The sequence below is a fragment of the Camelus bactrianus genome, chromosome 5 (genome assembly GCF_048773025.1).
Source record: "Camelus bactrianus isolate YW-2024 breed Bactrian camel chromosome 5, ASM4877302v1, whole genome shotgun sequence".
NCBI lineage: Eukaryota > Metazoa > Chordata > Mammalia > Artiodactyla > Camelidae > Camelus > Camelus bactrianus.
This window is the reverse complement of record NC_133543.1, coordinates 16876262-16902770: the sequence shown is the minus strand read 5'-3', so window position 1 is coordinate 16902770 and position 26509 is coordinate 16876262. Positions and strand designations below refer to the sequence as shown.

General features: G+C 50.4%; 1 protein-coding gene across 7 annotated transcripts in view; it reads left to right on the top strand.

The window, feature by feature from the left end:
• Nucleotides 1-26509, top strand: part of GLI2 (GLI family zinc finger 2) — a 245557-nt gene that overhangs the window by 146215 nt on the left and 72833 nt on the right. The window contains exon 1 of one of the 7 annotated variants that reach the window (XM_074363503.1): nt 10071-12285. The exons of the other annotated variants lie outside the window; for them this stretch is intronic. The gene's annotated coding sequence lies outside the window, so the exon portion shown is untranslated. Of the gene's footprint in view, nt 1-10070; nt 12286-26509 lie in introns of those variants that run through there. 7 annotated transcript variants of the gene reach the window in all.

Sequence of the window (26509 nt, the reverse complement as noted above, 5' to 3'; positions counted from 1 at the left end):
GGCTGGGAGGAACCCAGGACGGACAATGCTGGCCAAATGGATGGCGGTGCCTGCACCGAGAGAGGGGCTGTAGGGAGATGCTGAGTTCTGTTTTTGTGGGACGTGTCACATCCAAGATGCCCGGGGCTTGTGACAGGGATGGACAGAGCGATCCCACGCCCAGAAGAGAGGTGTGGACCCGAGATGCAGCTTCAGAAACACACGCTGAAAGATAGGCACTCAACACACCCGTGTTTTTTCTCTGTCAATGCCAGTGACCCTTAGGACAAGGCCCAGCTTCTCAAACGAACCTTAGAAGCCGGCCCCGAAGGATCCCTGTGGTCGTTGAAAGCAGGTGCCGAGAAGCCCTGTCTGAAAACTCCCGCATCATAAGTGGTGGACAGTGTAAGCCACAGGGACCTCCGAGTGCCCCCAAGGCCAGTGTGAGGGGGCATCCCATTCTGTAAATATGCATCTCAGGGGCCACCCGGGAATATCCGCCCCCCTCCCCCAGGGAACCTGGATGGATGCTCAGCAGATGAGATCAGTGCCAGCCAGAGAGCATCTAGCCAGGGATGATTATGACCCTCTCAAAGTGTTCCTTTCCTTGCTGGGCTGGGTGTTGGATTTCCAAAAGGCTTGTGATCAAAAGCAGAGAGAGAGAGCTCCGAGTAGCCTGCGCTCTGGTGCTGGGGAAGCCCCGGACGGCCACTGTTTGAGGTTAGCCCTGAGTCAACTTGTGCCATGTACTTGGGAGCATTTCAAAGGAGGCGGGTGCACACACAAATCATTATGAGGCTAATCAGAAGTTTGGGTATTTAGTGGGCTGTGTACACAGCAATCATTGTTGCAAGGGCCCTTCTCCCGCAGAGGCCATTATTCCGGAGCTGGGTGCTGTTTGCCTGGTTTTGTCTGGGCCACAATTTGCATCCACTTGATGGATTGTCAGGGTCGGGGGGTCTCCTCCTTGGGAAACAGTGGAGTGGCTTGCTGAGCAAACCCTTCAGAAGAAGGGGAGCTCTAATACCAGCGTTTGCCCAGGTCCTTGAGGAGGCCGGCTCCTGGTGCAGTGCTAGATCAATATGACAGGCGGCTAAGAAGCTTGGGGCGTGCATTCACAGACCCCTTTTATTGCTCGCTCAGACGGGGACCCGGGAAGTCCACTCCAAGGCGGGGAGAGGCCAGGCAGCAGTGGCTCGGACCTGGCCCGCGGGCTCTTGGTTTTTTGCCAGCTCCGGTGGCCTGCAGTGCAGTTCAAGTTTGCCAAAGTGATTTGGAGTGGCCTTCTTTCAGTCTGGCCCTGCGTGGGCTCCCTTAAGCCCCTGCCCTGTCACCTGCCTTCCTCTGCCTGGCTGGATGCTGAAAAGGGCCTCTGGAGGAAGAAGGGATGTGGCCCAGGGGGAGGAGGGGGAGGGCATTTGCTCCCTACGGGGAAGCCCCACCCATCCTCCACCCCTGCCACCCCACCCCCCTCCACCGCCACCCCATCCTCCGCCACCCTAACCCGGAGTAAACACTTCCAGTTGCCCAAATGCCCTGCCATCCAGCACTGTCCTGTCTTTTTTGGCGAAGCAGGAAATGTTTGGGGTTTTATTTTTGGTGTTTTTCTGGGACATCTCTGACGCCTGGTGGTGATTCATTTTTCTCTTAATGGGACCTCACGGCCCAGTGTTAGGAGTAAGACCCAAGTTTTCCGAATCTCTCCTTTGGGAATAGCAGCACCATCACTTCTGTCTTCTAATTTGTCATTGTTTTTTTCCTCTTCAGACACAGAAGACTTCCACCCCGTGCCGAGAGATTCAGGGGAGGGTGGGCAGCAGTTAGAGACAGGCAGACAACGGCCCGCATTCCCCTAAGACACCCGCTGTTCAGTCTCAATGTGCCCGCAGTTGGGTTGGGTTTGGGTGTGGAAGGTGGTGAGATTTTTTTTTCTAATTTTTTTTAAATCCTTTTGGAGGGGTGGTTAGGTTTGTTTATTTATTTGATGGACATACTGGGGATTGAGCCCAGGACCTCGTGCATGCTAAGCACACACTCTGTCACTGAGCTATGCTCTACCCCCTCCAGATTTTTAAAGTCACAGCCTGCATTCAGAACCAGCAGGGACTTTCTTTTGTCCCAGTCAGGACTGTGCGATGCAAGTTGACTGTCGTCACTGATGCCAGTTTTCCTCGAATGGGCCTCTTTTCAGAGAGGCCACTTGTAGGGGTCCAGCTTGGGGCCAGGAGTCTCAGCCAAAGCCTGGGCCCCCACTGAGAAGCACTCAAGGTGACGCAGACGAGCCAGCTTTGGCTGGGACCTCAGTTTTATGAATAATCCTTCTTTCTGAGAGAGGCCAACAATTCACAGGTCTGTCAGTTAGCAGGGATTGAATGTTCCTCATTCTCTCCGTTTACGGGTAAAATGGAGGCAGTTGGGCTGCCAGCCCAGCACCAGGGGGGGACCAAGCCTCCTTGTCCCCGAGGCGGGGAGGGTACAGTGAAAAGGATCCCAGTGAGATGGCTGTGGGGTCCACGTGGGATCGTTAGGTCGGGTCTTCAGAGACCCCAGGGGACAGAACTCGGCTTCTGCCTGGCCCTCGGGAGGGCACGGAGAAAAAGTCTCTCCTCTTTCAAGCCCTGGTCCTGCCTGTCGTAAAGGCGGCTGAATCAAGGCCAGACGGTATGTGGGGCTGGTTTAGCCTGTTAAGATGTTCCAAGGAAGCTGAAATGGCTCTTTCTTTGCATCTCATCTTTCCTACCCACTTGTAAGCCACCTCAACCAGTCCTCAGAGGGGATTGGCAGGGAGAGATGGAATAAGAATACTACCCAACTCAGAGAGGGAAAGTTTCCTTACCCGAGGAAAGCATGAGAAATAAAACACAATGTGGAGGTAAAGCAGAAAACGACACAACTTTTTGAGAAAAGCAATCTTAAGGATCCAGGGCCAGATGCAAGATTTTGACACCAAACGCATGATTCCCAAAAGCAAAACTCGATAAACTGGACCTCACCGAAATTTTAAAGGTTTGCTCTTCAAAAGACCCTGTTCAGAGGCTGAAAAGACAAGCCGCAGACTGGGAGAAAAATATTTGCAAACCGTGTATCTGAGAGAGGACTAGTATCTAGAACATAAAACACGCTCTCAAAACTCAACAGTAACAAAAGAAACAATCCAATTAGAAAACAGGCAGAAGGCATGAAGAGACATTTCACCAAAGAGGATGTATATAGATGGCATTGGATAAGCATGTGAAGATAACGTTCCACCTCATTAGCCATTTATGCGAGCAAAAAGTACAGTGAGATGCCACTGCACACCTATCAGAACAGTTAAGGTAAAAGATTAGTGACAACCCTAAGTGCTGGAGAGGATGGAGAGTGACTGGCTCACTCATACATTGCTGGAGGGAAGGGTAAGCCGAGCAGCCACTCTGGAGAACAGCCCGGCAGGCTCCTAGCAAATTAAACAAGTGACTACCATATGATCCAGCACTTGCGCTCTTGAGTATTTATCCCAGAGAAGTGAAAATTTAGGTTCATACAAACACTTATATATAAATGTTTTTAGCAGCTTTATTTTTTAGTTAAAAAATTTTTTAATTGAAGTATAGTCAGTTACAGTGTCTCAATCTCTGGTGTACAGCACAATGCTTCAGTCATACATGTACATACATATATTTGTTTTCATATTTTTCATTATAGGCTACTGCAACATTGAATGTAGTTCCCTGTGCTACACAGAAGAAATTTATTTTTTACCTAGTTTATGTACAGTAGTTAATATTTGCATATCTCGAACTCCCAATTTCTCCCTTCCCACCCCCTTATCCCCCAGTAACTGTAAGTTTGTTTACTATGTCTGTGAGTCTGTTTCTGGTTTGTAGGTAAGTTGATTAGTGTCTTCTTTTTCCTTTCCTTTCCTTTCCTTTCCTTTCCTTTCCTTTCCTTTCCTTTCCTTTCCTTTCCTTTCCTTTCTCTTTCCTTTCTCTTTTCTTTTCTTTTCTTTTTTCCTCTTTCCTCTTTCTTTGTTTCCTTGTTTCTTTCTTTCTCTTTCTTTCTTTCCTTCTTTCAGATTCCACATGTGAGTGATATCATATGATATTTTTCTTTCTCTTTCTGGCTTACTTCAGTTAGAATGACAATCTCCATATCCTCCCATGTTGCTGCAAATGGCATTATTTTATTCTTTTTTATGGCTGAGTAGTATTCCATTGTATAAATATCACAGCTTCTTTATCCAGTCATCTGTTGATAGACATTTAGGTTGTTTCCATGTCTTGGCTATTGTATATAGTGTAGCAGCTTTATTTGTAATAACTCAAAGCTGGACACAATCCAGATGTCCTTTAGTGGGTCAATAAAGTGTGGTTCATGTGTACCATGGAATACTACTCAGCAAGCAAAAGGAGCAAGTTTGATATTCACACCAACTTTGATGAATCCAGAAAATTATGCTAAATGAAAAAGCCAAAGTTGACAAACTGATTCCATTTAGATGAAATTTTTGAAATGACAAAGCGTTAGCAGTGGAGAACAGAGAAGTAGTTGTTAGGGTGAAAGACTGTGGGTGATGCAGGGGCAGGAGGGAGGTGGATGTGGTTGTAAAGGGCACATGAAGGATCCTTGGGGTGTTGGAACTGTTCAGTATCTTCACTGAGGTGGTGGATACACGGGCCTGTGCAAGCACGCATGTATATACACACCCTCGCACATGCGCAGAAGTACAACTGGGAAAATCAGAGCAAGGTGGAGGGATGGTATCACTTTCAATACCTTAGTTCTGATGTTGCGTTATAGTTTCTGGGTAAAGGGTACACAGGATCTCTATTATTTCTATTCTTTTTTTATTTTTAGACAAATCTTTTTTCTTTTTTTTCTTTTTCTTTGGTTGGGGGGTGGTAATTAGGTTCATTTCTGTATTTATTTTTTAAAGGAAGTACTGGGGATTGAACCCAGGATCTTGCACATGCTAAGCACACACTACCACTGAGCTCTACCCTTGCCCCACCCCCCGTTATTTGTTACAACTGCATTTGAATCTAGAATTATCTCAAAATAAGAAATCTAGCTTAAAAAATGTAACGTGAATTAAGTCATGTGTCTTCAGTCGCTCTTTTCTTCAGGATGCAAGCATTGTGTTTCTCGAGGGGTCAAGCTTCCCTTGGGACGTGTACACTTGCAGGAGTCTGGTGAGCGGTAGAGCTGGGGTTGGGGTCCCCAAAGGCTGGGCTCCTAAAGCTGGGAGCCGAGTAGGAGGGAGGAGCAAGGATGGGTGTCTTCTGCTTCACGTCTAGCCAGTTCTACCTCCTGCCTTTGCTTCTTGGGGATGGCTTTCTCCCACTGTCTTCCCAAGATCATGTCCATGTGTTCATTCCTTGATGAATCCGTTTGTCAGCAGAGATTTCTGGAGGACCCAGAAAAGGTACACAGAAAGGGTACGGGGCCCACAGAAATGGTAAGATCAGCTGTCCGGCCTCAGGCTGCTGGTAGGGTGGGGGCTCTGCCCAACCTCTCACTTCCTCAGTTTCCTTTTCTGTGAACCGAGGACAAGGAGACCTACCTGATAGGGATCGTTCTGAAGATTAAACAAATTGCCTTCTGGGAGTGCCTGGTCTATAGTGAGTGCTGTGTAAATGTTTGATAAATAAAATAATACATGTTGATGGAGGGGCCGGCAAAATGTGGTCGAAGCCTGGGCCATAGGAAGAGGGGGGAGGGGACAAGTGAGGGCTGGAGAGGGAGGGAGCCCAGGTCCTGGGTGCCTCTGCAGCAGTGGGCAGGGGTCCGGGTGCCTTCTGCTGGGGGCCCCCTCTTTCCACCACACACCCCATATGTGACCAGCTCCAGACCCCACTGAGGCCCCCTCCCCTCCCCATCCTGCAAGACTGTTCACCTTGTGACCTCCTGCTTGCCTATGCAAATTGTAGTCACCTCCTTGGACTACTTAACCCAACACTTTGAGTGGTGTTTATTAAAGTATTATCCTGTTGTGTGTATCTTTCCAACCCCCCTGTCCCCCCACTGAGGGCTGAGAGAAGAGACTGGAGGATTTGATCCCTTTGCTCAAGTCCCAAGGATGTCCTCTCTTAAGTTTTGACCTCTTGAAGATTCTCCTGGGTCACAAGGGGGAAGTTCATTTCAGGAAAGGTTTCTGCAGGCGATGGATTATAGCCCCCCCAGGTCTGGAAGGGCTGAGGTCTGGGCCATGAAACCACGGGGTCCATTCAGTCTTGGTTTTGCGGTGCTGGGAGTCAGGAAAACCTTGTGGGACCTTGGGCAGGCCACAGGCCTCTGTTTATACCTCAGGCAAGTGGGTGCATGAAGTCCACTCTGTGCTTCATAGCTAGCAAGGGGCCCCACCAAAGGGAGAGTTCTAGCGCGGGTCTGTCAGCTTGGCATCATTAGTGTTTGCGGCAGAGAACATGGGTGCTGCACTTACTGCTAACTCCTGGCGACTTCAGTGGGTCCTGGCCCCGGCACATCTGTGCCTGAGGGCTTTCTTTTGCTGCTGGCCTGGTGGCAGGAAGTGAACACCTGAAACCAACAACCCTGCCTCACAAACGGCAAGGCAGAGCTGGTGTATCAGTGCTCCAGCTCCCTCACCCTTGGTCAGGTCTACGCTGCTTCCAGAGTGTCCCTGCCCCAGGGCCAGTTTCCTGGAAGGGCAGGGAGTGTGCTGAGGCCCCTGGTTAGCCTCCTTCCTTTGCCTGTCCCTGGTGCCCTACAGGTGGCCTGTCCCCTCCAAAATAAACCCCTTGCACTCACATCCTTGTCTCCGGGTCCACTTCAGGTGGGTTGATGCCGCTTCTCTGGCAGATACCGTGGACTTGAAGTCAGGTGGGATAGACCGTCAGTAAGGTCTGCCATGCCTCAGGCTCCTCGTGTGCAGAGCAGGGGCCGTGACCCGTGCTTAGCCCAGATCCTGCTACTGCGCACAGTTATTAGTTTTGTAACTAAGGAGCCTTAGGCCGACCATCTCCGACGTGTCAGTAGCCCCGCCTCTCCTCAAGTAGTTTGGGAGGAGGGCTGAGTTGCCACAGCTAGTAAGAACTCCTGTTTCACTTTTCTATTTTAGTTTTTGTTTTTGCTGGTGGATAGAAGTAGCGGGTGGGGGGGTGTCAGGGAGAAGGTGGGCTCAGGGTAAATAAGTAAACCCAGCTCCTCAAGAAAGGGAGAGTAGTTTTCAAAACCTGGTGGGCCTGCCCCTCGGCTCCCCTCCCCCACCTGGGGTATGTGTGTGGCTCGGGGACAATTAGGATTCTTGCTGGGCGCCCGCAGCCCCCACCACTGAGCCTGTCTCGAAGGATCTTCTAAGAGCTGGGTTCCTTTCTGGGAGCGTTTATAAGAGATTTCTCATGGCTCAGTTCCCCTATAGAAAAGTGGAGATTGTTAAGTCTTACGTAGCTCAAGAAAGAAAGTAAAAGGGAATGAGTTAGAGCCAGACAGGAATAAGTTAACAGTATTCATGGCAGTGTCTTGGGAGGCATTACCAAAAAAGAAAGAAAGGCTAAACACAAAACCAACCAAAAAGGAAAAAAAAAAAAAAAGGAAATTTGAAGCGGACTAAGGAAAGATGGACAGGAGACCTCCAAACTCCTGGTCCCAAGCAGTGGAACCAGAGGGCAGACAGTTTTGTGGGTCTCTGGGTGCATTTGGCCATCCAGGGAGAATATTTAGCAAAGCTGTTTATTTTGCATAGACCCAAGTAATGACCGAGCCTGAGGGTAGAGGAATTGTGTGGGGCTGACAGCAGAGTGATTTAAAGAGGAGCCACCTGACCCCCTGCACCTCTCAGCCTCCCCTGCAGAATAAATTCACATTCCTCCGCAGCCCGCTGCATGTTAATCACTGCGGAAGGCTGAAGCCCGAGGGAGGCCCATTGTGGGGACCGAAGTCTTCAAAGGGGTGGCCGGGGTCCTCCTGGGGCTTTGTGGCAGCTCTAGCTGAGTTTGGGGCGTCATTCAAGTTTCCTTTCTCTTGACGGCTCGCTGAAAACCCAACTTGCTGAAAAGGGTTTGAGTCTTACTTTTGAGCTTAATTTGCCTTCCTGGTTCTTCCCAGGCATTTGTTTATCTCCCAAATCTGCACCCTTTTTGATCGCAAAATTCATCTGCTTATTTTTGAAATGCAGTTTTGCTGACAGATGTCCCTCCCTTTTGGAAAAGAGAGCTTCCTGGTGCCCACGTGATGGCTGGGTTAACAAGGGCTAGGTTTTAACTATGCCCTGAAGGCCTTTAATCTCTAGCTCTCAGAAGCGGGTCAGAAGCGCCTGCTCTGTTCCTGCTCATGCATTCTGTTCCCTTCCCTCTTCCTAGAGGATCATTGCTGCTGGGTCAATCCTTACTGCTAAGGGGTAGGAGCCGGGGGCTCCGATCTCAGTGATTCTAAATCTGTTCTGGTAAGGATTGGAGGGGAAGGAATTTCATCATCTTCAGAGACTGCTAATAAGAGAAGGTAGGGGTTGGGGGACATCCGCTGGCTTCAAGCCCCACACAGATAAATCTGCTTTCCCACATTTTGCTTCTTCCTCCAGGAGAAGCACAGTTTTCCTGGTTTCTCATGCCTCCGTGGGCACCTCCCTAAGGGCAGGGCTGACACTGAGGAAAGGGGCTCCCCAGCAGGGGCTTTGGCCACAAGTCTGTGGACACCCCCTCCCCAACCCCAGGCCCGCCTTAGCTGCGATGCCTCCTGGGAAACTGGGAGGAAAAAGACAATGGTAATGATGAAAAAAAAAAAAAAACCTGAAAATGGCTATAAATATGGAGCAGAAAAGTTTTTCCTGGACTTGGCACTGAATGGATTGATGGGAAGATCAGTCAAATGTTAGGAGTGGAAGAAGGTGATTTTCTTTTTAGAAGTGGGGTGAAAATTTAATCAATAAAAAAATACATGTTTCTAACTGAAGTTTCTGTGAGAGAAGATGGTCCTTAAGAAAGTGATGGCTCTGGGAGGTAGGAGACCTTCTTCTGATAACTCAGCCCCCTACCCTTTCTAACTCACACACCCCTTTCTTTCTCTGTTTTTAAAATGAAGGATTTGATCTCTCAGGGGCTGCCAGGGTTTTCCAGCTCTGACAACTTGATATTTTCCAAAGGCTCTAAAGGTCGTTATTGCTCCTTCTCTTTCATCACCTCCTGGTGGGACAGAGGGGGCTCTTCCCTCCCATTACACGGATGGGGAAACTGAGGTCAGGAGAGAGCACACAAGAGAAGGTGGTTAAACTAGGTACGGGTTCTCGGGTTGTGGTTCCTAATCAAGCCAAGAGTGGTAATGTCTCATTTTTCCTGTCTCCATGTCTCCCTCCCTGGGTGAGTCTGGACGAGGGCCTCACTGGTCTTACAACTCTCAGCATTAGATGTGGCTCAGATTTCTCCCTCCCTCCCTCTCTGTCCCCTGCTGAGGACTGCCTGCAGGCAGCTGCCACCCACCCCAGGCCTAGTCCCTCACGGAGCTGAGGTTCAGGGGAGTCATGGGGACATGACATCGGAAGGCTGTTTGTCCAGAGGGGTCCTGTCTTCCCTACCTGAGGTGAGGTGGGTCCTGGCAGAGATGTGAGTGTCAGCCAGGTCAGAGGACCAAGCTGGGGTGGGGCGTGTACTTACAGAGACAAAGGAGGTGGCCTTCCCTTCCAAGGGGTGAGGCTTTAAAGGCAGGCGACACCAGTGCCATGGTTACAGCGGTCACAGGGCAAAATTGCATCACCAACAGTTGGCATTTTGTTGTAAAGGTGGGAGTGTTAACAGATCTCTGTTTCCTTTGAAATCCACACATACAAAACTCTTTTGAAGCTTTGTCCCTTTTTCTCTCTTTCTTAAGGCATCTCCAGCTTGAGTATTAAGCACTCACTCAGGAGTCACAGAGAGTTAACTTGATGAGGTTTGTTTATTCATTCTTACCCCATGTGGTGCTGGGGGCAGCCTCCAAAAATGCCTACATACGTAGTTTAATGGCTTAGGCTAAAAAGAAGAGGAGATCCGAGGTGTTGGGTTTTTTTTAAAGGATCATAAAATAAAAATTTAACAAGTCAAAGTGGGGGCCAGTGCTATTGTGGGGGAGCTGGGGGGAAGATGTCCCTGCTTCCATCCTAGGTGGCCTGTGTGAGCAAGGAGGGGGAAGGGATGGGGGGCGCCTTCGCCTGGGGGCTGTCCTGTGGGCAGAGGCCTCCAGAAGCTCTAGGAAGAACAGCTCTCCTCCCTTATGTTACCCCAAATCCGGGTGCTCCTCCACCCTCGCCCTGCAAACATCTCTCCCACTGCTGCTCCGTCGCACACCTCTCAGTCACAAATACATCCAGACGTCCTGATCTTGTCTGCATCAACCTCGGGGAGGAAGGTCCTGGGGTTTATTTCCTGTGAGGGGAAGGGGAAACAGGGCTCCATCCTTTGGGTCCTCGGTCTGTCTCCCCACCTGGAAATCACATGGGCTCTGCTCCTTCACTTGTCCAGATTCCTGGCAGTTTTAGCAAATCATGTCTTCTATCAGCTGCGCCTCTCACACTGGGGAGCCTGAAGGCTTCCACTTCCCTAATAAGAGGGGAAAATAAAGTTTAAAATAATAATAACTAACACAATATTGTGAATCGACTATACTTCAATATAAAGAAATAATAAAAGATTAAAATATTTTTTATATAAAAAAATAAAGCCAATCAAAATCTTAGTTTTGTACCCTCTCTATTTTGGAAAAAACAAACAAAAAACAACAACAACAAAGGAAATTTACTACCTTAGCCTTTGTGGTTAACCTCTGTGATCTCATTCGTCATTCTAAGTGAAGTAAGCCAGAAAGAGAAAGAAAAATGCCATATGATATCACTTATATGTGGAATCTAAAGAAAAAAAAAGGACACAGATGAACTTATCTACAAAGCAGAAACAGACTCAGACACAGAGAACAAACTCATGGTTACCAGGGGGTAGAGGGGATGGGAAGGGATAAATTGGGAGTTCGAAATTTGCACCTCTTGGGGAGTGATGGAAGTGTTAACTACCTTGATTGTGGTGATGGATTCATGGCTGTACACGTCTATCAAAATTCATCAAAGTGCACATCTGAAATATTTGTAGTTTACTGGAACCATACCACAATAAAGCTGTTTAAAAAAATCTGTGATCTCAGGAAGGCAAGTGACATCTTGGAGCCTCAGGTTCCCTGTTGAGACAATGAGTGGCTTTGACTGATAATCTCCCAGGTTGAACCAATAATGTATATTTTATATATATATATATATAAAACGAGTATCTTTTTAGGACCCTAAAATTTTATGAGACTTTTCTCACCTAGTTTTATGAAATCGTCCAATAATTCCACGCAGTGGAGTGACATTTTATTATGTGGTCAGTGTCAACGTCATGTCTGGTTAGACTGGTCTTGGTGCTGACCCTGGGGAATTCTACCTTTCCAGCTTCTGCCATTCAGATGAGTAGATGCAATGTTATTTTCCCAACGAGGATCCCTTTACCTGTCATCTTTTCTTCTCTTACTGTGTGATGCGGTCTCCATCCCCACCCCCTCCTTCGAAATTAGAGTCAAATTCAATAGCATAATGCACTGCGATAGTAGATTTTTTTTAAGTGGTTATCATAAAGAAAATCACTCCAGTCCTCTGAGTTTGAGATTACATTTTCACCAGACGTTTGCCATGTTTACAGGGGAAAATAAATATCTCTGTAAACATAGGTTGTATTTACAGTGAAAAATAAATATCTAAATAAATGTCAGGCTTTTAAAACTGGAGCCCTTGCGGGAGTCAGTCAGCACAAATGAATGGACTCCTAACTCGGGGCGTGCGTTCCTGTGTTTGCTCATAACTGGGGTGTGTTTGTTTTCTCTCCCCGGCGTGGAGTGCAGAACCCAGCTTTAGGGAGGGAAATGAGCATTTATGGAGCATCCACTGTGGGCTCGACATTTTACACCGAGAGCTTCATTTCTCCACCACCCAGTCCTTGCCCCAGTCTTTAGATGAGTAAGCTGAGGCTCAGAGAGAGAAAGAATCCTGTCCCGAATCACACAGCTACCAGTCGGTGCAGCCGGCTCTCTCCCCAGCCCAGGACGGGAGCGCCAGCGGCTGGACCAGCGCAGGCACGTGGGCCAGCGCAGCGCTCTGCTAACCTAGAGCCAGCTCGTGGCCCCTCCAGACCCTGGGCAGACTGGAAGGGTGCTGGAGGCCAGGGCGAGAGTCGTCCTCTCTGCTCTCTCCGGTGGAGGATGCCTAGCTGTGGACACATTTACACCTCTTCAAGGAACACGGCGGCCTTAACTGGAACCTCTACCAGCTGGCAAGCCTCCTGCACCCCCCAGGACAGCTCTGGCCTCGGGCTCGCTGTGAGTGAAACTGCAGCTGGGCTTCATTTGTGCCTTTGACTTTTACAAGCGGGCATCTCAGTGGGAGATGGGTTTTGCAGATCCCTGTAATACAGAAGCAAACACCCTAGGATAGGAGGGAGAACATATTTCTCACTTCAGGGGTTTGCTTCAGAGGGCTTCCTTTTTTGGAAATGTATTCTCTCTCTCTCACTCACACACACACACACACACACACATACACACACATATACACGCACATGCGCACACACCCGCCCCCCAAGCCTCACTGTTCCCCAGGCTGCAGCTGTGGGAGGCCAGTGCTGGTGGATGGGTTGATTGCCCCCCACTCTTACCCGAGCGTGCTCCTGGCTGGGCCAGTGTGGGGTCAGCATCCCTCCTGGGGTCTGAAAGTCCTCTTTTGCTGCATGGATGCAACTTGTAGTGAACTGAGGGCAATTGTGTGACTGTAGCAGACAGAGGAGCCCAGGCATTTGCATCCCACGGACCTGCTTTCTCCATCCACTTGGACCTGTAAATAATGGGGCTTTGGTTCCCCACCCTCTGCGCAGGAACGCTGGTGCCCACCTTGCCTCTCTCTTGTGGCTGCTGTGAGGGTTAAATGAGGTATTGGATGAAAATATGCCTTAGAAATGAGTTTGCACAGGGAGTACAAATGCAGGCTGTTTTTCCTACTGGTGTCCAACCCAGGTGTTGGCCCACAGTAAAATGGAAATGCTTCTGCAAGGGACAGGGGCCCTTTGTGGGAGTGTGTGCCCTGGCTCTCAGCACCTCAGCGTCACCTGGGGGCTTGTTGAATGCACATCACTGAGCTCTGTCCCCAGCCCCTCATTCCCTAGGTCTGGGGTGATGCCCAAGCTTGTGCATTTCTCGCCTGCTCCCAGGGGCCACACTAACCGTGGGTGGAGCATGCTTTGCTTTGAGTTCCCAGCGGGGCCGGGCAGCTGGATGCAAAATGGGCCCTGGCTTGTTTGCTGCCCAGTTGCCCTCACTGCTAGAATCCAGGTGTGTCCTGCTGCTGCTGCTGCTGCTGCTTCTGACTTTTCTTTCCTGCCTTTTCTCGCTCCTTTTTTAGTGGAAAAAAACCCGTCAACCAGTGCTTCTCAAATTGCATCACCCCAGGATCTTGCTAATTTCAGCTTCTGAATCTGTAGGTCAGTCTGGGGCCCAGGAGTCTTCATTTTAAACACATACCATGTGCTGCCCAGGCGGCTAGTGCCTGGACCATGCTTTGAGTAGCAAGGCCTGAGACAGGCAGTTTCCAGATTTTAAAGTCATGTCTATTTGGTGAACCCAATTGTCACTGTCTCCAGGAACTCTCAAAACCACTCAGCCCCTAGTTTGGTGACCCAGCGTACAGAGTCTGAATGCTCGCTGCCTAGGTCTCCCCTCTGTACAGTTGGGGTTGTAAATCTGAGGGATGACACTGTGTGTATTAAATGAGACGAGGGGACATTGCCTGCTTCCTTTGAGGCTCAAGGTGGACATTATTTGCTGTTTGTCCTTTGACTATTTTACTTTCACAGCCCCTGGATAAAATAGCCAAGAGATATGTGTGGCGATAGTTGTATCAAAAGAGTGGAAGCCATTGGGTGGTTTGCCCAGCTTGGTGGACGAGGCCCGGGGGTGACCACACATCTGCTGACCCCCAAGTCCAGGTTCAGCATCGTGCCTTGAGCAACGACTCATCAGAGCATCTCTCTGGTCACTGATTCCTGTGGACTTTTCAAGAATTTGAAATCATTTTGACTTTTCTTTTTTAGGTTAAAAAAAAGAAACCAGAACCTTTGCCTGATGAGTATAAATCTTAGCTTTGGGGGTTTGTCCCAGCGTGAGTTCTTTCTCACACACCCACACACTTACCCTCACTCCCACTCGAATCTGTAAACATTTTTTTTAACTGTGTATTTTCTTTCAAAATAAAGCCACTTAAGCTTTACCAAAATGAGTGGCTGACATGAAATTCACTTTTGGCAAACCTCTGTCATCTGTGTTTTACTGAGTGTGGACTCTTGTAAATTAAGGGAAGTCGCTGTGGGGTTTTTGTCCCCCCCAAATGGTTATGAAAGTAGAGCTGCTCCTAAGTAAAGGATAAATTATGGCTGGATGTAAAGAGGCATCATTTAAAAAGTGTCAGGATACAATTGGGTTCTTAAAAACCATGCAGAGCTGCTAAATTCACATGAAAATGGAGTGGTGCAGGATTGCCCAGGGTGACAGCGTCCTTGGCATTGATTTATCCCGTCTGTTTGGCCAACCCATTACTTCAGGCCTCTGGTGGAGATGCAGTGTCTGCCAAGAGGGTCTTCACGGCCCCAGCCCCCAGCTAGACCTCCAGTGAGCACCAGAAGAGCAAGGGGTCTGCCCATACCTGTGGGAGAAGGGATATGCACACGGAACCTGACTTCAGCAGAGGGGCACCAACAGCGAGCCTGCCCTTTTTCTTATGGTTTATAATAAAAATCCTTGTAGTATCATCTTGAAGGTGGAGTTTAGGCTTCGTTTAACCACTTCTCCCTGGTTCAACTTTTAAGTTGCTCACAATGATTTGGTATTATAAGTTCTACTGTGATCAAAATCTCTCTGCCCCCATTTTTCACTGCTAAGGTTTTTACCCTGGAGTAGAGTAAAAAGGCGAGGGACCTGAGTCAAAGGGTATGATTCTTGAGCTGTATTCCCAAATAATTTCTAACAGTCATTTGCAACAGAGTGCCTTACAACACCCTGTCCAGCATTGGGTAGTCTCATTTAAAAAAAAAAATCTTGCTTGTTTTTAAAGGTAGGAAATAGTATTATTTAAATTTCAGGAAATCAAGATGTTTTTGTCCCCCCTCCCAAAAAAAAAGAAGAAGAAGAAAAGGGAGTTATAGCTCAGCGGTAGAGCACATGCTTAGCATGCACAAGGTCCTGGGGTTCAATCCCCAGTGCCGCCATTAAAAAAATAAATAAATAAACCTAATTACCTCCCATCCCCTGCCCAAAATAAAAGTGAAAAAAAAAAAGGCTCTGGAGGAAAAAACAACCCCCCCCCCCAACCAAGAAAAGAAGACGACGACAATCCTTGCTAAAGGAAGCACTGAAGAGTGTAGAGACCCAGCTTGGTGGTGCCTTGCTGGAGCCAGCTCACAGCAGCTCGCGAGAGCCCAGTCCTGCATGTCTCCCAGCTCCCGGTTCCGTGATCTCTCATCGGTAGCTTGAAATCAGCCACAGTGAGAGCATTTACACCATGGAAATTAACAAATGCTACATGTCAGGGCTTCTGCTTGCCCCTGCCCATGCGAGAATTGGTTGTTAACCTGATCAGCACACCACTGCAGCCATTTAACACGTGGTTAGGGAGGGCTTGCTGAGAAAACGCATGATAAGAAGAGCCTAAGTCTCGTTACAGAAGAAGTCGTGCTGGTTAACAGTAGTTGACACTCAGTGATCAAGGGCTATATCTTTACAGCCCCCCTGGTCCCTGCGTGGGAGAGAAAGGCTTGAGTATTCAAAGAAGACTTTGAGGAAGAATTAGAGCTTAAGCCAGATCTCCCAGAGCCTGCAAAACACAGAGGAAGGAGAATTAGAGGCTGGGAGGCACGGTGTGTTTTAAGGGACTGTCAGGACGCCCGCATTTCTTGACATAGGTGATGGCTCAAATTAAGATTCCAGCTGGTGCCGTGAACCTGGGCTATGACATTAGCCAGAGCCCCTCGAGGGTCTGTGCTGCCCACCCCTCTTGGGGCCGGGCCGTGGTGGCGGGATGCTGTGCACCTCCAGTCCTGGCATCTGGTTCCTATTTCATCAGAGGTTGGAGTTCACCCTCAGCAATGCGCAGCTCGCATGATTTCAAAGGAAGTGCTTAATTGGTCCCCAATGCTGGGCTTTTTTTCATCTCCCAAGGAGAAGTGAGTTTTGTTGCCTTGATGGCTGGGGGAGGACAGGTGGAGCTTGTGAGTGTATTTGAAAGTTGCAGAAGTTGTTCATTTGGAGACTGTGTAATAAATGGTTCAAGCTGAGGCCAGGGAGGGAACTGAAACGCCAGAAATGAATGGCAAAGTAGGGACTTGCTGAGGCCAGCTCTCCGTGGTTGACTTTGGGCCAGACAGCCAGGGGGAAGTATTCAGGTTTTGATTTGGTTTGGTTTGGTTTGAAAAGGCAATTCAGATGGTTGCTTTAAACTGGCCACCAGCCTCTTGGTAGTGGGTGCTGGGTGCTGGTGACCCTCCCCGTCAGAGGCCTCAGTGAGAGAGCTGAGATCCAACCCCCAGTTCTGATGGCCTGTTCCCACAATCTTCTGCCCTCGAACCTTTGACTTTGGCGCAGCCTGAGAAGACAGGTTGGCTGAGGGTTCGTGAGAAACAGAGTAGCCTCTGAGAGTCCAGCCCTTGTTGGTTCTCTGTTTCATTTCATGTCTTCCTGTCCACGTGTATCTTCATGGATGGGTTTACGGAGTCTCTGCCCACACTCGAGACACACAGAGGACTGCATCTTAGACACCGCAGAGCTGGCAGTGATGGTCAGGGCAAGGGGAGCCTTCCACCACCCCATGACGCTCCTGGCTGCTGCCTCCTGCCCGCTTCTTTCCTACTGACCCCACATCTGCTCCTCCCAAAGGCTCCGGAGGGACAATGACAGAAGAACCTCTGAGAGAGGGCTGGTGGGAGACAGTCTGACCGGGGAGGCTTCACGTGGGCCAGGAAGTCAAGGGCCCGCAGAGGCAGGGCATGTGTAGGGTTGGCGGAAACTGAGGATGGGGAGAGGTAGGTGGTAGGAACGTTGAAGGGGGTGGTGTGTGGCCAGCCTGCATTGTGATACAGGGGTGGGGAGGTCCTCAGCCCACCTTAGTCCCAGGGGCTGGTTCCTCCGTGAAGACAGCTGTGGGCAGTAGGCACAGCTCTGTAAGTGGTGCCAGGAGTGACCATAAGGACAGATGGAGGCCCTGCTGCCTTGGGTTCTGGAACACGCTAGGTGCTTCTAGAAAGTGAGCATTTGGGGAACACCAAGCACTGTCCCTGCCAGTGTCCTACGACACTGAGATGGTTGAGTGGGCCTCCTGTTGGTGGAAGCCATTCATTCATTCTGCATCACCAGAACGCTAACCTTGCTGGCTGGGTGGAAGCCCTGGACCTTTCTTCTACCCCGATGCTCATTTCAAACACAGCTCATTCAGACTGGAAGGGCAGGGGCCTGGGCTCTGTGGGCAGGTCAGTTCCTGGCTCTCTGTGTGAACTCAAGATCTCTGGGGTTTGTTTCTAGAACCATCAGCAGAAAACCTCATGCCTGGCACCTCCTGGCTGCAGGATGGGGTGTCATGTGAATACACGTGAGTGATGAAGGGGCTGCCAGGGGAAGACAGGGCTGCGACCCAGGACTCGCTGTCCCAGAAGAAGCACAGCTGTTCTTCAGGCCCACTGCCCACAGGAATCCCCAAGGGAGCTTTTTTAAAATGATGATGTTTAGGACCCCATCCCAGAAGTTCTGTCTCAGTTGGCCAGAACTGGGCTGAATATTGGCCTTTTTTTTTTTTTAATTGAAGTATAGTCAGTTTACAATGTTGTGTCAATTTCTGGTGTACAGCATCATGTTTCAGTCATACATGTACATACGTGTATTTGTTTTATATTATTTTTCATTACAGCTTACTACAAGATATTGAGTATAGTTCCCTGTGCTGTACAAAAGAAACTTGTTGTGTATCTATTTTATATATAATAGCTAGTATCTGCAAATCTCAAACTCCCAGTTTATCCCATCCCACCGCTTCCCCCCCCGCCCCCCCCCCCCGCAACCATAGGTTTGTTTTCTTTGTCTGTGAGTCTGTTTCTGTTTTGTAAATAAGTTCATTTGTGTCTTCTTGAGATTCTACACATGAGTGATCTCATATGGTAATTTTCTTTCTCTTTCTGGCTCACTTCCCTTAGAATGATGATCTCCAGGTCCTGGCCTTTTAAACTCCCTGGTGTTTCTGATATGCTGTGATTCCCTGAGGTTGAGAAATGGTGGGGAAGCGGGGCAGAGGGGTGGATGATGGCATCGCCTCCTCTGCCCCTCTGCCTGGGCCCCTCTGCCCAGCAGGGAGATGGGGGAGGTCTGCTGGCCTGTGAGGCGCGGGGAGGTAGCAGGACAGAGTGCCTGAGCTGCAGGCTTTCCCCCAGCCATTAAAGTTTATCGTTGCCACGGACAGTGATTGAAAAAGGCTTTTTGCAGGACTGAAATGTGAGCAATGAAACTTGCCAGTTGATACCGACACAGGGCACTTATCTCATAAAAATATCCTCCGTGTCAAAAGGTTTCAGTAAATGTGCCTGGAAGTATTAGCAGTCATTTCTGCCAGCCCCAGGCTCCCCAGGGACCGGCGCAAGGGGCTGTAAAAGGGGTTCTTAGTTCCTGCAAAAGAAGAGGGAGGGAAAGAAGGAGAAGGGGAGGGGAAGCTCAGCCTTGCCTGCTGCTGGTAGTGCTGGTGGGGAAAGCGCCGGCTCCTCAGCTCGGCAACCCCATGGTTTAAGCGGTGGGTGCTGTTCCTTGTGTATCCTCCAGTTGGCAACTTTGAGTGTGGAAGGGCTGCTCACCTGGGGGCAAGTGTGCCAACAGCCAGCTTGGGCATGAGGTTCCATCTGTGTGAGTTCACTGACTGCTCCCAATGACCCTACGAGAGAAGGAAGTTACATGGGCTGAGGCTCAGAGAGGTTAAGTGACTTGTCCAAGCACACACAGCTGGTAAATGGCAGAACCAGGATTGGAAAACCAAACCCTCCTCTTTTCAGGACACAGAGCAGAGGGTTGAGTTCTCATTCTGTTTGGAAGCTGGGTCACTGTTGGAGGCCCGGGCTGATCTGGGCAGGCCTCTCTGCTACCGCCCTTGGGGCTGCTCCACAGCCTGGGCTTGGGTGCAGCTCAGGCTGAGGAAGGGAAGGGTTCCTGCCGGCATCTTCAGTGGGAACAGAGGTTTTCTTTTCTTTTCTTTTCTTTTTTTAGTATATTTTTATTGAAGTACAGTTTACAATGTTGTGTCAATTTCTGGTGTACAGCACAATACTTCAGTCTTATAGGAACATACATATATTCGTTTTCATATTCTTTTTAACCATAAGTTACTACAAGATGTTGAATATAGTTCCCTGTGCTGTACGGTATAAACTTGTTTATCCGATTTTGTGAGAATCCTCCTGTATTTCGAAATGAGAGGCACTCTGCCAGAGTTCAGTGGGTGTTCTGTGCAATTCGGTGGGTTTATAGATGTGATTCTTGGTGTATTTGTGGGAGAGGGTGAGCTGTGAGTCCCTCTACTCCGCTGTCTTGGCTCAACCCCCAGAACAGAGGTTTTCAAGGCAGGCTCAGACTTCTGCTGCCCCTTTGAGACCCGTAGTAGTGCTGAACACACTCTGTGGTGCAGTTGCTTGTGAACTGGGTGGTGTTGCCTCTCTGAGGTTCCCAGGGACTGAAGCGGAGTGGGATGCTCCCACCCCTATTCCGTCCAAGTTTCCATCCAAGTGGTCAGTACAATAGCTCATTCCGCACCCCCCTAGTCAGCCTATGTTAACTTCTTCAACCTGAGCTGCGCCCAAGCCCAGGCTGTGGAGCAGCCCCAGGGGCAGTAGGCAGAGAGGCCTGCCCAGATCAGCCCGGGCCTCCAACAGTGACCCAGCTTCCAAACAGAATGAGAACTGAACCTCCCTCCTCTGGGTGTCCTGAAAAGGAAAGGGTTTGGTTTCCCAATCCTGGTTCTGCCACTTACCAGCTGTGTGACCTGGGGCAAGTCACTTAACCTCTCTGAGCCTCAGCCCATGTACCTTACTTCTCTTGTAAGGTCATTGGGAGCAGTCAGTGAACTCACAGAAATGGAACCTCATGCCTGAGCTGGCTGTTGGCACACTTTTCCCCTGGGTGAGCAGCCTTTCCACACTCAAAGTTGCCAACTGGAGGATACACAAGGAATATGAGCCCGCTGCTGGCTTGGATGGAGGTGTGCATTCCAGAGAAGGGCTCGCACCTCTCTCTGAGAAGGTGGCTGTACTAATCGTGGGCAGAGCCATCTCCCCGCTCAGCCTCCCGCAGCGGCGTCCCCTGGGAGCCAGGTCAGGGCCTTGGCGCCAGCAGCATGGTGGGAGCAGGTGAGGCGTAGGCATGACAGGGGCTCCTGAGCTCTGATCGGGGAGACGGGGGTGATGTCTCACAATTGATTTCCCCTCTCCTGACCCACACCCACGTGGGTGAGGAGGCTCACTGGATCGAGGCAGGCTGGATCCGGAGCAGAGCACCCAGGACCCAGGCCAGCAGCTCACAGACTGTACTTCAGTGTCAGAAAGTCCATGGGGCCAGGTGAACAAAATATGGCTCAGACAAGAGCCCTGCTTCCCAGGCTCCTGCTCTGTCCCCCTACCCCCACCTCTCTTTACACACTGACTTCGTACAACTCATTCTCATTAGGGTTCCAGCCACTGCCCAGTCTCCCAGGGCACAGCCACTGGGTGTTCCGTGGGCATCTCAAACTCAGCAGGTCACAAACCATCCATTTTCTGGTTCTCAAAATGGCCTTTCCCTCCTGTGTGTCCTCTCATAGTTGGGGACGCCACCACCCACCTAAGCCTCAGAATGCTTGACTGAATCAATTTCAGTCTTCAGTCACCTGCACACCCATTCAGCACCACGTCCTGCTGGCCCTGCATCGGTCATGGTCTCTTCCAATGCTCATTCCCTCAGCAGTGTTGCCGTTGCTCCAAGGTTAGATCTGCTTCTTAATTGTCTTCTTGCCTCCAGCATCATCCACACAGCCTTCTTGTCTTTGGATGGAAAATGCAAATCATCTATCACTCGCTTGCATAAAACCTCCTGGTGTATCTGCATCACCAGCAGGCTAATGTCCAGGGTCCTTAACATTGTGTAAGACGTGGCATGCCCTGGCCCCACCCCTCACCACTCCCCTGCCGTGGATGCTGTGACAACGTGGAGCACCCTGCTGTTTCTCATCTCTGGGCCTCCTGGCCCTCTCCTCTGCTCACCTGTTGCCTGTGTGTCTCCTGCTGGCTGGAAGACCCTTGAAACCAGGACTGGTCTGTTTCCCTTCCCGCATCTCCAGAGCAGAGCCTGGACCCGGGACCTAAGACATGGGTTGTACAGTGGAGAAGACAGAACTGGGAGCTAGACACTCCCAAGGCCTCTGAGGGGAAGTGGCCTCTCTTGGGAAGAGCATGGGGAGTGCGTTTTCTGCATCCGGGAACTTGTGCTTTTCCATTTTCCCAGCCAACCGCACTGTAATAGGAAAGCCGCCACCGCAGACGGGCGGAGTGGGAGAGTGGTTAAGCCTCGGGCTCTGGAAGCACAGAAAAGGCTTCAGATGCTTCTTTGCCTGTTACTCGCTGTGTGACCTTAGACAGGTTACATGCTCTTCGAGGCTCAGTTTCCTCATCTGTAGAATGGGGTTAGCGGTAGTGCCCCCCCACCCCAAACACACATAAGGTTGTTGTGAAAAGCAAAGAAACATGAATATCCAGAGCACAGAATGATGCCTGGCATAGCGCTCAAGACAGTTTTTGTTATTGCACGTCATTCAATTTTTATTTTTATTACTGGACTCCCGGGCATGGAAAAGCTATCATTACTGCAGTGAACAATGCGGACGTGGAGGCTGCTGCCCCCATGGGCATTTATTGATCTTCTTCCATGGTCTCGGGGTGTGGCGAGGCTGGCGTGGACAGCACATTGCAGCCTCTCATCCACGGAGGGCGCCACGTGACAACCTGGCCCACGACACTGTGGGGTGAGCAGGGACGTCTCTAGTGGGACATCATCCAGTGGTGATGATGGAGGGACCCAGCCCTGGTCTGGTGGCCTGTCCGCTCAGCCTCCATTCAGCTTTGGCCTGAGCGGGGCTGGCCACGGGAGCAGGGGTGGCCCGGCCCAGCCGGAGCGTGGAGCCTGGTCGTGGGTCTCAGGGTAACTCATGCGAGCATGCTTGGGTAGGCCCACCGACGGGCCACACATGGCGTCTGCCCTCAAGCTGTGGTTTAGGGGAAACCAATGTTATGGGAACAGCTCCTGGCTTGGGCTGGTGTTGCTCTGGCCCAGAGGCAGATTTGGGGTGGAGTTTGGTTTGGGACTCTTATTTTGCCCAGAAAGGAAGGCGAATCCACCCCCGGGTAGAGCACTGCATTGCATGACTTCTGCCCGCAGAAGCAAGATGCAGGGAGACGCGGGTTTCAGGTTAGTGCCAAAGTTCTGCCCTGAAAGGACTTCTCTGGCCTAGCGTGAGGAGTCAGGGTGCGCTGTCACCCATGGCTTGTGCTGAAGACCTGACCCCCAGCAGAGTGGCTGTGAGGTTCCCCGGCCCCATGCCCTAGTCACCGTGAACCGCGGGATTGCAACATGATCCCTGTCATTCCTTCTTGGGAGTAAACACATCCTCTACCTTTTAGCCAACTTGATGATGAGGGTCCCACGGGGAGATCACCTGGAGGTGCCTCCCAGACTCAGGAAGCCCGCCTGCTGCTCCCAGTCTGCCTGGGCCCCTGGCCTCTTCCCAAATGTGTCCCTACTGTCCCCCCACTTTAAGCTTTGCTCCCCCTCCCAGCTGCCTGTCTGGTGGTCACAATCTCTGGCCAGCCCTGCCCTGTTGGTTTTGGCCCCACGCCATTTCATTTACACCCACTTTGCACACGGGGATCCCGGCTCTTCCCAGGCCACCAGCTAGTCCGTATCCCTGTGGCAGCAGAGCTTTCTGACATAGCTCATGGCTTTAGCCGTAGCGACAGCTTCTCCACGTCAGGCCTGCTGGGTGTGTGCACGGTGCCGGCCTGGCCGTGTGGGGGGCAGTGTTTCTGTTTCCCTCTGGCTGTCCTCAGGACCACTGACGAACCCTGTGCTGTGGTTTCTTCCTGCCAGCCGTCCTGTCCGGCCTTAATGCCACGGGGCATCTGGCCCACCCTTGCCAGTGGAGCCTTGCCCATCCAAGCAGTTTGCAATGCTCACAGGCAGTTCGGGGTCTGTCAGTGACCCCCAGGCCTGAGGCAGAGGTGATGACTGGGCCCTCAGCCACCCTGTCCCTTGGCAGGTTTGCAGGGGCGTCTCATCCTAATCAGGGGCTGTGCTTTAATTGATGCAAATGGGGGAGGGATGGTGGCAGGGAGTCACAGCCATCCATCACCCCATTTCCCAGCACCAGTCATTCATCAGTGGGGCCTTAAAGATAATACACTTTTTTGTTGAAAGCAATTACTTAATCTTGACAAACTCCTGTGTTAAGCAGGGCTATTAGTGGGGCGCATCATTAATCAGCACAAAAACAGGTGGGTGCTTTTTTGGAACTGCAGTAGCTCTTGGGGACTTGGGCTGGGCCCTTTGCCATCCTCGCCACCCTAATTACACACGCAGCATGCTAACTGCGAGCACCCTGCATGTGCTGCGGGAGCTCGGAGCCACAGCAGGGGAGGGGCCCATTTTTAATGCCAGCCAGCTCGTTTGCCAAGCCAGGCAGAATGATCCATGGGGGTGATTAACAGGCCCTGGGAACACAGCTGGGGAAAACAGATAACCCCCTCCCGCGGGTCCCTCCCAGACTTGCCCCTGACTTTGCTGGATCCTCGGCAGTGCTTGGAAGCTGCTGTGGGAAATATCCCTTCCATTTTGAGGGGGTTCACTTCACTTTTGGAAAGGCCCCTGACAAAGTGGAAATACCAACTCAGCCCTGTGTCCCTTGGAGTTGGGCAGCCCTGCAACTCCGGAGACCTTACCAGGTCACCGTGCCTCTCGCTCCTCCGTCACACACCCATGGCTCCGATCTCTCAGAAGCCCCATCCCAGGCTGAGCTGAGCGGGAAGCCGGGCGCCCAGGACAGGATCTTGAGCCTCCTCCTTGGCCTCACATTTCATCTTCATGGTCCCAGAAGAGCTCTCATTGCCCTGTCCTGCCTGTAAGAACATGTCTGGAATTTCTGTGAATGGCTGGGAGGCCTGGCTATGACACTGATTAGCTGTGTGACTGACCCCTGCCAGGCTACTGAACTTTTCTGTGCCTCAGTTTCTTCATCTGCAAAATGCCTTGACGATTAAATCAGTTAATAAATGCCACATGCTCAGGGGAGCCTCTGTCTGCTACTGCTGCTCTGTCTGCTAGCACTCTGTTCATCAGGATTTTCTCTAAGTTACAACTAATTTACGCAGAACATCGGTAGCTATTGGTCATACTCAAGGTCTCTTTTCCAATAGTGAGAAGAGTCCTTCACTCACACAGCCCTTCATCTATTCACTCACCCCCTCTATGCCGGGTGCTGGACTCTCTGGCTTGGAGGAAGTGGTACAGAGGGCGTGTCTTCTGCCCGAATGGGGAGAGGGCAGGAGAAAGATCCAGGGAGTGTCCTAGCAGCAGGCACACGTCAACGAGACACGTTAGGACAGTACGAGTTGGTATGATAAGAAGTTGGGCTTGGTGGCGAGGTCTTTTCTGGGCAGGGTGAGTGCTGGTAGCCGGCTGGGAGGGGTGAAACTAGGGCTTCCTGGGGTTTACAAGCTGTCCGACATTCCTAGGGGGCAGAGCGTGGGGCGGGACCAGGAGAGGGCTGCAGCCAGGCTGGGCTCTGGGCTCCACTCTGTCAGTGACCACAGGACCTGGAGGCCACCTGTCAAGCAATCCTCAGATCCCTCCTTTGCGTCCCCTTTGCTGAGGTGGAGCTGGGCCCACAGAGCAGGGCCCATGGCACCTTGAAATGGGACGAAGCGGCCAGGATGCTCTTAGGTTTGTGGAAGGGCAGCTCTGGTTTCTCCAGCCCCCAAACACATTGTGTGTGGGAGTCTGCCCTTAGATTTTAAACCCTGTTTGTTTGAAAGGAAGTAGACCCCGTCTGCTTTTAATTCATATGCTTAGCTCATCAAAATATTGTTTTGCAAGAGGTTTTTTTGATGTCCAGGAAGCCTTTGGAGTTGTTTTTCTTTTTCTTCTATTTAGCCCCTTTTATGCAGTCTTATTCTAGGAAACAAGATTCTGGGCCCTGCTCGGGGCTAGCGGGTTGGGTTAAGAGGCCATGTTTTCTGTGTCTCAGTTTCTCCACCAGTGAAATAGTGGGAAAGTGCTTTTCCCGAGGGTTCCGTGGACTGGTCTTCAGTCCCGCTGCATGGACCTTCAGCATCCCCCGATAAGAGAATCACTGTTGCCACCAGCAGTGGGAAGTCATGGGCTGGCGCGGGGGAGGGGCAGAGGACATGGTAGTGCTGGGATCATCATTCAGACAGTTGAGTCCAGAATTAAATGGAACCAGTGCTGCCCAGGGAGCCAGGCTTCTGGAAGCATTTCTCTGCAGTCCTGCCCACACAACTCCCTGCGTGCGCTTTGCTTTCTGGGGACCCTGTCATTTGTCAGAAGGTCACAGCAGTCCAGGGCAGAATTCAGGGAGACCCTGCTGACATGCTCTGCTCAGCCCTGATGGGTCAGGGTATGGAAGGAACGACCCTGGGAGCCCTTGTGACTTAAATAGATGCAAGGAAGGGGTATCAGAGGGAAGAAATAGTAACTCTTTGTTAATGGGCTAATTTAAGTGACCATATATAGAAGTTGGTGGGGGGCTTAGATTCCAAAGTGAGGAAAGACTGAAGTTTAGGGGGACCCCTATCACCATAATTTATGTATCGATGGGAATTTTATTAACCTAGCTGGAATTCAAGAATGAAATTCAATAATCATAACTGGTTAGACCTGAGTTGTTCAGTCAGGCAGCCACAAGCTACATGTGGCTGCTGTGTATTTCAAATGTAGCTGGTTCGAACTGAGATGAACTACACAACCGACTTTGAAGACTCAGGAGAAAAAAAAAGAAAACATCACGTTCATAATTTTTTATGTTGAAATGGTAATATTTTTGATATACTGGGGCAATGAAATTGTATTATTAAAATGATTATCCATTTTTATTTAGGTTGTTTTTTTTTTAATGTGGCTACTAGAAAATTTAAAATAGCAGGTGGCCCATATCGTACGTCTGTTAGGTCAGGGCCGTACTTGCTGGCAGAAAACCAGAGCAGACGTTTTCAGTAGAGAAGGTTTGAGGGAAAAGAATCCCTTTGAGTATCATATGGTCATCAAGACCATACTGACAAAGGGTTCCAGAGAAGTGGTCCTTAGGAGTCCTGCTTCATTGATGGAATGAAAAGGATCTGTAATGAAATGTCAACTGTGGGACACTGACTAAGTGCCCGCAGTGCTTGGAGGTGCTTGAGGGCTGTTCTCATGACAGACTCTGCCGCCTGGTTTAGAATCT